General features: G+C 37.1%; 1 protein-coding gene across 1 annotated transcript in view; it reads left to right on the top strand.

The window, feature by feature from the left end:
* Positions 1 to 13,714, top strand: part of CPA6 (carboxypeptidase A6) — a 273,139-nt gene that overhangs the window by 40,435 nt on the left and 218,990 nt on the right. The gene's annotated exons all lie outside the window — the stretch shown is intronic.

A 13,714-nucleotide genomic window follows, 5' to 3' on the forward strand; every position in this document is an offset into this window, starting at 1 on the left:
ATGGAATTAAGTCATCACAAGTTTGTGATTCGTGGGGAGGGAGGGAGGATCAGAATCTTATGTTTGAATAATACCTGTTTTTACTGTTGTTGCTGTTTAGTCGCTAAGTCATATCCAACTCTTTGTGACCCCCTGGACTGTAGCCCACCAGGCTCCATGGGGTTCTCCAGGCAAGAATACAGGAATACGTTGCCATTTCCTTCCCCAGGGAATCTTCCTGATTCAGGAATCAAACTTACATTAGCAGGCAGATTCTTTACCATTGAGCTACCTAGGATACCCCACCTGTTTTCAGCAGAGCCACAAAGATTCAACTAATTCTGGAGTATTTTTCTTCCCAGATCATTATATATAAAATGCGACTTCCTTGAAGTCAAGTTATTTTACATTTTCTCTTGTCAATACATTTAGTTTTTGATGTTTTACAGTATAAAAATATATTTACTATAAGCCCCAACATAAATCACTAGAAGGAAAGAATGAAAGCAGAAGATCTAGGCTATAAATATCATCCTTGAAGTGAAGTGAAGTGAAGTTGCTCAGTCATGTCTGACTCTTTGAGACCCTGTGGATTGTAACCTATCAGGTTCCTCCATCCATGGGATTTTCCAAGCAAGAGAAGGGAAACATTGTTTCACTTTATCCATACATTTTTTAAAATTTATTTTTAATTGAAGGAGAATTGCTTTATAGTGTTGTTTTGGTTTTTGCCATAAGACAATGTGAATCAGCCATAAGTATACATACGTTTGTTGACAATACCACATTGTTTTAAACCTTGAAATTGTAGATCTAATGATTCCCTTGTCTCTAAAAAATACTGAAAGAATTACAATATCCGTTGACTTGTAAGTCTTTTGCTCACCTAAGAATTTCAGGAGATGCATTGTCTGGGTGAAATGCCGCCCTATGATGGCTGGAGAAAATGGCTGTTGTTGAAAATGATAATTTATATTAGCTTGGCAACTACAGTTTGAGGTTAATTACCAGCGATAGTGGCTTTTCTTTTAGCATTCATATACCCCCTGATAGGTACAAAACTAAAAGAATGTGTGCTCTGCTACTTTGTAACCAAGATTATTCAGTGAGACTCTTTCAGTATACAAACATCTGGCTCCCAGAGATCAGCAAAGACATATAGACAAAGATCAGGTCTATAAATAGTGACTCTCTGTTAGAGCCACTGTATTACAGTATTTGAAATGAACTTTTAAAAATGTCATCTAGAGAAACACAGAAGAAAAACTCTGGTTTCGTAAGCCCCGTGGTTGTATTAGCCAAAATAAAATCTTTATACCAGAGAGTGATAAACTCCTTTTGAGTTGCGAATTCTTTTTGATGAATTTTATATATCTGCTCCTCCACAGTGGAAATAGGTAGAAAATTTTACACACAATTTTCAAAAGAATTCTCTAATCTCTGAAGCTCATCCATCTCAGTTAAAAATGTAAATATTGCTTCAATTCTTAGGCACAAGCCTACCTAGACTTAAAACAGTTAGTGAATTAATCCCTTGGAGGAGGGAATGGCAATCCAGTCCAGTATTCTTGCCTGGAGAATCCCTTGGACAGAGGAGCGTGGTGGGCTACAGTCCCTGGGGTCACAGAGTCAGACATTCTGAGCAACTAATAGTACTACTGCTAGTGGATTAATTTCCTTGTCTGTTTTTCTGTGTGACCTCTTTATTACCTTGGAATGGCTATGCGTGCCCAGAAGCCATAATGATCTAGCATTTGGGAAAAGTTTACTCCAACAACGTGGGAGTTGATACCATGCCATTCTTTCAGGTCTTTCTTTTTTTATTGTCAACTTCATAATACCTTGCATTGCCTACCTTATGTGGAGTGGCCTGCCATGAGCTTCTGGTCTTTGAAATATATGGTTTTCTCTGGAAACTTATTTGAAGCCATATTCAGGAAAGAAAAAGGAAGTGGACCTGGAATGTAGTAATGGAACTTTTAGATGCTATTCTTGCTAGTCACAACTAATGTCTCTGTGGGATCATTTAGCTAAAACAGCCTGTGTATCAGCACCCTTTCTTTCTTAGTATCAGTTATCATGTTGGCCTTGTGTAACACAAAGAACTTAAGAAATGCATATGCCTGTCTCAAGGATCTTTCAAGTTATAACGAGGAGATCTACATCTGAAACAGGGAGTAAAACAAGAATATAGTTAATTCAGTATTGACACAGAATAAGGAAACATTGATATGTGCTAACTGATTCTAACAGCAAGTATAAAAGTACATCATTATAAACTTAATGAGTATTTCTCAGAGTGTGTTCTCAAACTTATTTGGCCATAAATCCTACTTTATAACACCAATTAATATCCTGAGAGCACACTTGGGAATCCTGAACTAGAATTATTATGAAAAATTATCCTAAGGGAGAAAGATATTGAGAAATAGGTAGGATATCAGTTAAGTATGGCCCAGAATAATCTGCACCAGAATCATCAGTAGTTATTTTTTTAAACACTTATTACTGGGTCCTACCTTGGTCCTTGTTGTTCAGTTACTGATTCATATCCAACTCTTTGTGACCGCATGCACACCAGGCTCCTCTGTCCTTCTCTATCTACCAGAGTGTGCTCAAATTCATGTTCGTTCAGTCAGTGATGCCATCCAACCATCTCATCCTCTGTTGCCCCTTCTCCTCCTGCCCTCAATCTTTCCTACTGTCAGGGTCTTTTCCAAAAAGTCATCTCTTTGCATCAGGTGGCCAAAATATTGGAGCTTCAGTATCAGTCCTAATGAATATTCAGGGTTGATTTCCTTTAGGACTGACTGGTTTGATCTCCTTGCTGTCCAAGGGACTGTCAAGAGTTCTCCTGCACCAAAATTCACAAGTGTCAATTCTTTGGTGGTCAGTCTTCTTTACGGTCCAACTCTCACATCCATACATTACTACTGGAAAAACCATAGCTTTGACTATATGGACTCTTGTCATGGTTTCTCTCTGTAAAGAATATTTTTTAAAAGTAAACTATATCCTCCTTCTGATTATTAAAGAGTGATTATTTTTTCATCTCAAGAGAGAAAAGGGAAGGGAATTTACTTTCATTGAGTTGTCTACTAAGGGTCTGGTCTTTTTTGTTTATCTCACTCAACACCTAAAACAACTTAATAAGGGAGGTATCATGTCTTATAAGATATTTGTATAGATTAAGAAATTAAAGTTGAAAGAAGTTGAATGGCTTGCTTAGATCTTATGACTGTTAAGTGGAAAAGCCAGAGTTTTAACCTCATTTTGTGCCTCATTTTCCCCATGAGAAAACACTGCCTCTGAGAACAGCAGAATCTTTAGACACCTTGTGTCTAGCTCAGCACTCCCTCCTCACTCCTGGCAACAGACCATTTACGTAGAGGGCAGCAGTCTGTAAGGCTTCAGCTCTGGTGAAAGTTTGCTGACCCTAGGAACTCCCACCAGCATCATGGTGTTCCAAGCATCTCCCAGAGCCCAAAAAAGTAGTGTGGAGGACTGATTGCCAACCTGAGCTTAGATTTGATAATGACTAGCCACTTAAACAGAGAAGGCAATGGAAAACCACTCCAGTACTGTTGCCTGGAAAATCCCATGGAGGGAGGAGCCTAGTAAGCTGCAGTCCATGGGGTTGCTAAGAGTTGGACATGATTGAACGACTTCATTTTCACTGTTCACTTTCATGCATTGGAGAAGGAAATGGCAACCCACTCCAGTGTTCTTGCCTGGAGAATCCCAGGGAAGGGGGAGCCTGGTGGGCTGCCGTCTATGGGATCCCACAGAGTCGGACACGACTAAAGCGCCTTAGCAGCAGCAGTAGCAGCCACTTAACCTTAAGTAAATTGCCCATCCTCTGACACTGTCTTCTCAGTTTCACAATGGGAATAATGCCTGCTCATAGAATTGTGTGGGTTTCATTAATAGGTTTATTGAAGTAAAATTTATATTCAATAAAATCATTCAAGTATACCATTCAGTGACCTTAGTAAAAGTCATTAGTGGAACAACTGCCACCAGAATCTAGTTTTAGGAAATTTCCATCACCCCATAAAGTATCACAGGGCCTTCTTTTTTTTTTTCCTTCAATTCCCAGCCCTTACCCTTGGTTCTCGAAAACACTTGTATGCTTTCTATAATAATAGTTTGCATTTTCCAGAATACCATATAATTGGAATTATACACTATATAGTCTTTTATGTTTATTATCTTTCACTTGATATGCTGTCTTGTGGTTCTTTCATTTTGCTTGTAGTTTTTATCAGCAGTTCATCCTTTTGATTGCTGAGTAGTATTCCATTGTATAGATAGCCACATTTTTCATCTCATCAGTTGATGGATATTTGGATTGTTTCTACTTTTTGGCTATTATGAATAATACTGCTATAAATAATAATTATATAAATATTTCTGTAGACATATGTTTTTATTTCTCTTGAGTTGATACCCAGAAGTAGAACTGCTGGGCCATGCTATAAGTTACGTTTAATGTTATAATTTGCAGTCAAACTGCTCAGAGTATTTGTACCATCCTCATTTACAGAGCATAAGGGCTTCAGTTGCTTTACATCATCACCAGCACTTAGTGTTATCAGCCTTCAACATTAACTATTCTAGTAGGCTTCTGGCAGTTTCTCAGTATGGGTTTAATTTTCGTTTTTCTAATGCACAGTTGTATTGAGCTTCATTGTGCTTTGTTGACAGTTCATTTCTCTTCTTCTGTGGATGTTCAGTCCAAATTACATATCCTCTATAATGAAGTATTTATTCATAAAAGGATTTTTTAAGATATATATCTTCTTTTGCTTAAGCTCTATTCAGATATTTTGTTCAATCCAAAAAATTTCTTGTCACCTTACTGTGTGTTTTAAGAGTTCATTATCTATTTTGGAAGCAAATCTATCATTAGATATGTTTTGTAAATATTTTCTCCCAGTTGGTACCTTGGGTTTTTATTCCCTTGAGAGTGTATCTCAAAAAGCTGGTCCTTAATTTTGATGACATCTTGTTTATCAATTTCTTTCTTCTATAACACAATCAGCACAACTCAGAAAAGAAAATGTTATTGGTGTCACATCTAAGAAAACCAAGTCCATAAAAATTTTTTCCTAGGTTTTCTTTTACAGGAATGTAGTTTAAAATTTTTCACATTTATATTTATGATCCATTTTTACTTACTTTTTTGTATAGTATAAGGGAAGAGTCAAGGTTCATTTCTTGCATGTGGATAACCAATTATTCTAGCACAATTTATTGAAAATATTTCTTCACTATTAAATTACTTGGCGTTTTTGAAAAACTCTTTGACTATATAAACGTGGGTCTCTTTAGATTCTCTAATCTCTTCATTGATCTATACTTCTATTCCTGTGCCAATACCATGCTATTTGATTTTCTGTTAAATCTTGAAGTCAGGGAGTATAAGTCATCTAACTTTGCTCCTCTTTTAAAAATGTTTTGGTATTCTAGATGTTGTCAGTTTCTCAAAAGTGCACACTAGGATTTTGATTGGAATTGTACTGAACCCATACCTCAATTTGGGGAGAGTTGCTATCTTAAGTTTTCCATCCATGAACACAGTATCTAACTCCATTTGTTTATCTCCTAATTTCTCTGTGATACTTCACAGTTTTCTGTGAGGTTTTATACATAATTTTACTCTTGAGTCTGTCATGTTATGAATGGAATTATCTTTTATTTTTGAATTTTCATTGTTAATATATAGAAATTTAATTTTTATATAGCCCTCTGTGTCAGTTTTCTATTGATGCTATAACAAATCACACAAGCTCAGTAGCTTACCACAACACAAATCTATTGTCAACAATTCTGGAAATCAGAAGTCAGAATTCAGTTTCATTGGCTAAAGTCAAGGTGTTAGCCTGGCTGAATCCTTCTGACGACTCTGAAGAAGAAACTTCTTTTGCCTTTTTCAGCTTTTAGTGGCCACCTGTCTTCCTTGGCTTCTGGTCCTTCCTTCATCTTCAAACACTGCTTTCATCATCATGTCACCTTCTTCTCTTTTATAGTCAAATCTCTCTATGCTTTTCTCTTATAAAGACACCTGTGATTCTAGTTAGGACTCACCCACATAATCCAGAATAATCTTTCCATCTCCAGATCATTAACTTAATCATATCTGCAATGTCTTTTGCCATAAAAGGTAAAAATCACAGGTTCCAGATATTTCAGATAGAACCTGAATATCTTTGGGGGCCATTACTCAATGTACTTTATGGCCCTGCTAAATTCACTTATCAGTTCTAGTAGGTTTTATGTTCATTTATGTTGTCACAAATAGCAAAATTTCCTTCCTTTTTATGGCTGATTAATATTCATGTGTGTGTGAGAGAGAGAGAAATCATATTTTCTTTGTCCATTCATTATCAATGGATACTTAGGTTGTTTCTGTATCTTTGCTATAATAATAAATGCAGTGAAAATGGGAGCATATTATCTTTTTGAGTTAGTGTTATTGTTTTCTTCAGATAAAACACTCAAAAGTGGAATCTCTGGATCATATGATAGCTCTACTTTTAGGTTTTTGAGGAAATTCCATCTTGTTTTACATGGTGACTGCACCAATTTATATTCCCACTAACAGTGCACAAGGGTTCCCTTATCTCTACATCCTTGCAAACACTATTATTTCTTTGTCTTTTTGATGATAGCCATTCTAACAGATATGAGGTGATATCTCATCAAGGTGTCAAATGGAATTTTCCTGATAACTAGTGATGTTGAGCACCTTTCCATACACATCTTGGCCTTCTGTATGTCTTCTTTGTAGAAGTATCTATTCAGATCCTCTGCCATTTTTAAATTGGATTATTTGGGGTTTTGTTATACACATTCTTTATATATTTTGGATTCTAACCACTTACTAGACAGATGATTTGCAAGTTTTTTCTCTTTCAATAGGGATTACTTTTTCATTGTGTTCATAGCTTTCTTTGCCATGCAGAAACTTTTTAGTTTGATGTAGTCTCACTTGTTTATTTTTGCTTTTGTTGCCTTTGCCTCTGGTGTCAAATCAAGAAACCATTGCCAAGGCCAATGTCAAGAAACTTACTGCCTGTTTTCTTCTAGGAATTTTATGGTTTCAGGTCTTACATTCAAGTCTTTATTCCATTTTGAGTTTATACTTGTGTGTGATATAAGAGAGGGGTTCAATTTCATTCTTTTGCATGTAGCTGTCCAGCTTTCCCAACTCCATTTATTAAGAGACTGTCTTTCCCTGTTATATATTCTTGGTGCCTTTGTCATAAATTAATTGACCATATCAGTTCAGTTTAGTCACTCAGTCGTGTCCGACTCTGTGACCCCATGAATCTCAGCACACCAGGCCTCCCTGTCCATCACCAACTCCCGGAGTTTACTCAAACTCATGTCCATCGAGTCAGTGATGCCATCCAGCCATCTCATCCTCTGTCGTCCCCTTCTCCTCCTGCCCCCAATCCTTCCCAGCATCAGCTTTTCCAATGAGGCAGCACTTCGCATGAGGTGACCAAATTACTGGAGTTTCAGACATCAAACTGCCAACATCTGCTGGATCATCAAAAAAGCAAGAAGGTTCCAGAAAAACATCTATTTCTGCTTTATTGACTATGACAAAGCCTTTGACTGTGTGGGTCACAAGAAACTGTGGAAAATTCTGAAAGAGATGGGAATACCAGACCACCTGACCTGCCTCTTAAGAAACCTGTATGCAGGTCAGGAAGCAACAGTTAGAACTGAAACAACAGACTGGTTCCAAATTGGTAAAGGAGTATGTCAAGTCTGTATATTGTTACCCTGCTTATTTAACTTCTATGCAGAGTACATCATGAGAAACACTGGGCTGGAGGAAGCACCAGGCTGGAATCAAGATTGCTGGGAGAAATATCAATAACCTCAGATATGCAGATGACACCACCCTTATGGCAGAAAGTGAAGAAGAACTAGAGCCTCTTGATGAAATTGAAAGAAGAGTGAAAAAGTTGGCTTAAAGATCAACATTCAGGAAACTAAGATCATGGCATCTGGTCCCATCACTTCATGGAAATAGATGGGGAAACAGTGGAAACAGTGTCAGACTTTATTTTGGGGGGCTCCAAAATCACTGCAGATGGTGATTGCAGCCATGAAATTAAAAGATGCTTACTCCTTGGAAGGAAAGTTATGACCAACCTAGACAGCATATTAAAAAGCAGAGACATTACTTTGCCAACAAAGGTCCATCTGGTCAAGGCTATGGTTTTTCCAGTGGTCATGAATGGATGTGAGAGTTGGGCCGTGAAGAAAGTTAAACGCCGAAAAAAAAATTGACCATATAAGCATGGTTTATTTTCTGGGCTTTCTACCCTGTTCCTTGATCTATGTTTCTGCTTTTATAACAATTCCACTCTATCTTGGTTACTTTAATTTGTAGTATAATTTGAAGTCAACCTTCAGCTTTGTGCTTCTTAAGATTGTTTCAGTTATTCGGAGTCATTTGTGGTCTCACAAGTTTTAGGATTCTTTGTCCTAGTTCTGTGAAAAATGCCATTGAAATTCTGATAGGGATTTGCATTGAATCTTAGGCTTGCCTTGAGTAGCATGGACATTTCAGCAATATTCTTCCAGTCCATGAGGAAAGAATATCTATCAACTTATTGGTGCCATTGTCAACTTCTTTCCTCAATGTCTTCTAGTTTCTAGTGTACAGAATTTTCACCACCTTGGTTAAATATATTCCTAAGTATTTTTAATGCAATTGTAAGTGGGATTTTAAATTTCTATTTCTGCTAGTTCATCATTAGTGTAAAGAAATGCAACAAATTTTTGTATACTGATTTTCTATCATACAACTTTGCTGAATTTGTTTATTCTGAATAAACAGAATATTTATTTTGTTTATTCTGAATTTGTTTAATACAGTCCTTCAGTCAGTTCAGTCGATCAGGTGTGTCCAACTTTTTGCAATCCTGTGGACTGCAGCACGTCAGGCTTCCCTGTCCATCACCACCACCTGGAGCTTGCTCAAACTCATGTCCATCGAGTTGGTGATGCTATCCAACCAGTTCATCCTCTGTCGTCCCCTTCTCCTCCTACCTTTAATCTTTCCCGGCATCAGGATCTTTTTCAATGAGTCAGTTCTTCACATCAGGTGGTCAAAGTATTGGAGCTTCAGCGTCAGCATCAGTCCTTCCAATGAATATTCAGGACTGATTTCCTTTAGAATTGACTGGTTTGATTTTTTTGCAGTCCAAGGGACTCTCAAGAGTCTTCTCCAACATACAGTTCAAAAGTATCAACTCTTCGGTGCTCAGCTCTCTTTATAGTCCAACTCTCACATCCATACATGACTGCTGGAAAAACCATAGCTTTGACTAAATAGACCTTTGTTGGCAAAGTAATGTCTCTGCTTTTCAATATGCTGTCTAAGTTGGTCATAAGTTTTCTTCAAAGAAGAAAGCGTCTTTTAATTTAATTTCACGGCAGTCGCCATATGAAGTGATTTTGGAGTGCCCCCCAAAATCAAGTCTTTCAATGTTTCATTGTTTCCTCATCTATTTGCCATGAAGTGATGGGACCAGATGCCATGATCTTAGTTTTCAGAATGTTGAGCTTTAAGCCAACTTTTTGACTCTCCTCTTTCACTTTCATCAAGAGGCTCTTTAGTTCTTCTTCAATTTCTGCCACAAGGGTGGTGTCATCTGCATATCTGAGGTTATTGATATTTCTCCCAGCAATCTTGATTCCAGTTGTGCTTCCTCCAGCCCAGCGTATCTCATGATGTACTCTGCATAGAAATTAAATAAGCAGGGTAACAATATACAGACTTGACATACTCCTTTACCAATTTGGAACCAGTCTGTTGTTCCATGTCCAGTTCTAACTGTTGCTTCTTGGCCTGCAAACAAACTTCTCAAGAGGCAGGTAGGTTGGTCTGGTATTCCCATCTTTCAGAATTTCCCACAATTTATTGTGATCCACACAGTCAAAGACTTTGGCATAGTCAATAAAGCAGAAGCAGATGTTTTTCTGGAACTCTTTTGCTTTATTGATGATCCAATGGATGTTGGTAATTTGATCTCTAATTCCTCTGCCTTTTCTAAATCCAGCTTGATCATCCGAATATTCACAGTTGATGTACTGCTGAAGCCTGGCTTGGAGAATCTTGAGCATTTCTTTGCTAGCATGAGAGATGAGTGCAATTGTGCAGTAGGTTGAGCATTCTTTGGCATTGCCTTTATTTGGGATTAGATTGAAAAGAGACTTTTTCCAGTCCTGTGGCCACCACTGAGTTTTCCAAATTTGCTGGCATATTGAGTGCAGCACTTTCACAAAATCATCTTTTAGGATTTGAAATAGCTCAACTGGAATTCGATCACCTCCACTAGATTTGTTCATAGTGATGCTTCCTAAGGCCCACTTGACTTCTCATTCCAGGATGTCTGGCTCTAGGTGAGTGATCACACCATGGTGATTATCTGGTTCATGAAGATCTTTTTTGTATAGTTTTTCTGTGTATTCTTGCCACCTCTACTTAATATCTTCTGCTTCTGTTAGGTCCATACCATTTCTGTCCTTTATTGAGCCCATCTTTGCATGAAATATTCCCTTGGTATCTCTGATTTTCTTGAAGAGATCTCTAGTCTTTCCCATTCTATTGTTTTCCTCTTTTTTGTTGCATTGATCACTGAGGAAGGCTTTCTTATTTCTCCTTGCTATTCTTTGGAACTCTGCATTCAAATGGATGTATCTTTCCTTTTCTCCTTTGTCTTTAGCATCTCTTCTTTTCTCAGCTATTTGTAAGGCCTCCTCAGACAACCATTTTGCCTTTTTGCATTTCTTTTTCTTGTGGGTGGTCTTGGTCACTGCCTACTGTACAATGTCACAAACCTCCATCCACAGTTCTTCAGGCACTCTATCAGATCTAATCCCTTGAATCTTTTTGTCACTTCTACTGTACACTTGTAAGGGATTTGATTTAGGTTATACCTGAATGGTCTAGTGGTTTTACCTACTTTCTTCTATTTAAGGCTGAATTTGGCAATAAGGAGTTCATAACCTGAGTCACAGTCAGCTCCTGGTCTTGTTTTTGCTGACTGTATAGATTTTTCCATCCCTCCATCCACAGGAATCTCCAGGCAAGAATGATGGAGTGGGTTGCCATTACCTTCTCCAGGCGATCTTCCTGACCCAGGGTTCGAACCAAGGTCTCCCACATTGTAGACTTATGCTTTACCATCTGAGCCACCAGGGAAGACTTTCACTTTCACTTTCTTTCATAGATCTTCTCCATCTTTGGCTACAAAGAATATAATCGATCTGATTTCAGAATTGACCATCTGGTGATGTCCATGTGTAGAGTCATCTCTTGTGTTGTTGGAAGAGGGTGTTTGCCTATGACCAGTATGTTCTCTTGACAAAACTCGGTTACCCTTTGACCTGCTTCATTTTGTACTCCAAGGTCAAACTTGCCTGTTATTCCAGGCATCTCTTAACTTCCTACTTTTGCATTCTAGTCCCCTATGATGAAAAGGACATCTTTTTTGCTGTTAGTTCTAGAAGGTCTTGTAAGTCATCATACAACCACAGTTCAACCTCAGCTTCTTCAGCATTACTTATTTGCGCTTCAGCTTGGATTACTGTTGTATAGAATGGTTTGCCTTGGAAACAGAGATCATTCTGTCATTTTTGAGATTCACCCAAGTACTGCATTTTGGACTCTTGTTGACTGTGAGGACTACTCCATTTCTTCTTAGGGATTCTTGCCCACTGTAGTAGATTTAATGGTCATCTGAATTAAATTCACCCATTCCAGTCCACTTTAGTTCCCTGATTTCCTAAAATGTCGATGTTCACTCTTGTCATCTCCTGTTTGACCACTTCCAGTTTGCCTTGATTCATGGGCCTAACATTCCAGGTTCCTATGCAGTATTGCTCTTTGCAGCATCAGACTTTGCTTCCATCACCAGTCACATCCACAACTGGGTGTTGTTTTTGCTTTGGCTCTGTCTCTTCATTCTTTCTGGAGTTATTTCTCCACTGATCTCCAGTAGCATATTGGGCACCTACCGACCTGGGAAGTTCATCTTTCAGTGTCCTATCTTTCTGCCTTTTCATTCTATACATGGGGTTCTCAAGGCAAGAACACTGAAGTGGTTTGCCATTCCCTTCTCTAGTAGAACACGTTTTGTCAGAACTCTCCACCATGACCCGTCGTCTTGGGTGTCCTTAGGGTTTTCCAGATATAATATCATGTTATCTGTAAATGGTGAAGATTTTACTTCTTCCTTTCTACTTTTGTTCACTTTCTCCTCCTTGTCTGATTGCTCTGGTTAGAGCTTCCAAAACTATGTTGAATAAGAGGATGATAGTGGGTATCTTGTCTTGCTCCTGATTTTAAACAAAATGTTTTCAGTGCTTCCCTGTTGAGTATGATGTTAGCTGTGGACTTGTCACAAATGGCCTTTATTATGTTGAAACACATTTCATTTTTACCGACTTTGTTGAGAAGTTTGTTAAGTCATCAACAGACATTTATAGATGCTCTTTACAAGATTGAGTAATTCCCATTTATTACTAATTTGCTAAGATTTTTTAAAATCAGGAATGGATGCTAATTGTCAAATGAGCTTTCTCACCTATTATGTGGTCATATGACTTTTTTGCTTCATTAATATAATCTATTCCTTTCTTGATTTTTTCTTTTACTATTAAGACAACTTTTTAGTTGTAGAATAAACTGTATTTTGTCATGCATAATATCTTTTTCAAATGTTACTAGATTTGACTTGGTAAATATTTTTAAAAATACTTTAGCATGTGTATTTGGGAGAGATATTTGTCTATGTTTCTTTACTCTTTCATATTGTTGTCTGGTATTCATGTTCAATAATACTTTGTAAATGGAGAGTATCTGTTTCTGTTTTGTGATTTTATTTAATATTTGCAGTCTTCTTAAATATTTTTTCAGTTCATAGTAATGTTATCTGTGCTTTGGCCTTTCTTTATAAGAAAATTTTAAGTTACTGATTTAATTTCTTCATATAATAAAAGTATATTCAAATTTTTTGTTTCTTCTTGAGGCAGTTTTGGTAATTTTGATCTTCTGAGGTATTTTCCCTTTCCTCTGAATTGTCAAATTTGTTGGCACAAAGTTATTTATAATGTTCTTTTATTAGCCTCTTAATGTCTTTAGAATTTGCAGTGATATCCTGTTTTATTCCTGATGCTGGTAATGTATACATCTTTTTCTTGATTCGTTTAGCATTTTCTATTTTATTGATTTTTTTAAGAAAGCAACTTTTTCTCATTGACTTTATCATTTATATCTTTCATTTTTCATTGATTTTTAATTTTTTTTCTTTTACTTACTTTGGATCAAATTTGCTCTTGTTTATAAAGTTTCTTAAGGTAGTACCTTTGATCATTTGTCTTCAATCATTCTTCCTCCCCAATATAAACATTCCAAGTTATTCATATTCTTCCAAGCACTGTTTTAGGTTCATGTCACACATTTTAATATATTATGTCTTTTATTTCCATTCAGTTCCAGACTATTTCTTAATTCTCCCTGTAATTTATTGTCTCTAATTTAATTCCATTGTGGCTGAAGAATAAATTCTGTATGCTTTCGGCTCTTTGAAATTTATGGAGGTTTTTATGGCCCAACATTTGGTTATCTGGTGAATATCTCATGTGTATTTTAAGAACGCTTATTTTGCTCTTGGATATAGGGAAGGTTCTATACATGGGCTTC

This window comes from Muntiacus reevesi, chromosome 12, assembly GCF_963930625.1.
Source record: "Muntiacus reevesi chromosome 12, mMunRee1.1, whole genome shotgun sequence".
Lineage (NCBI taxonomy): Eukaryota > Metazoa > Chordata > Mammalia > Artiodactyla > Cervidae > Muntiacus > Muntiacus reevesi.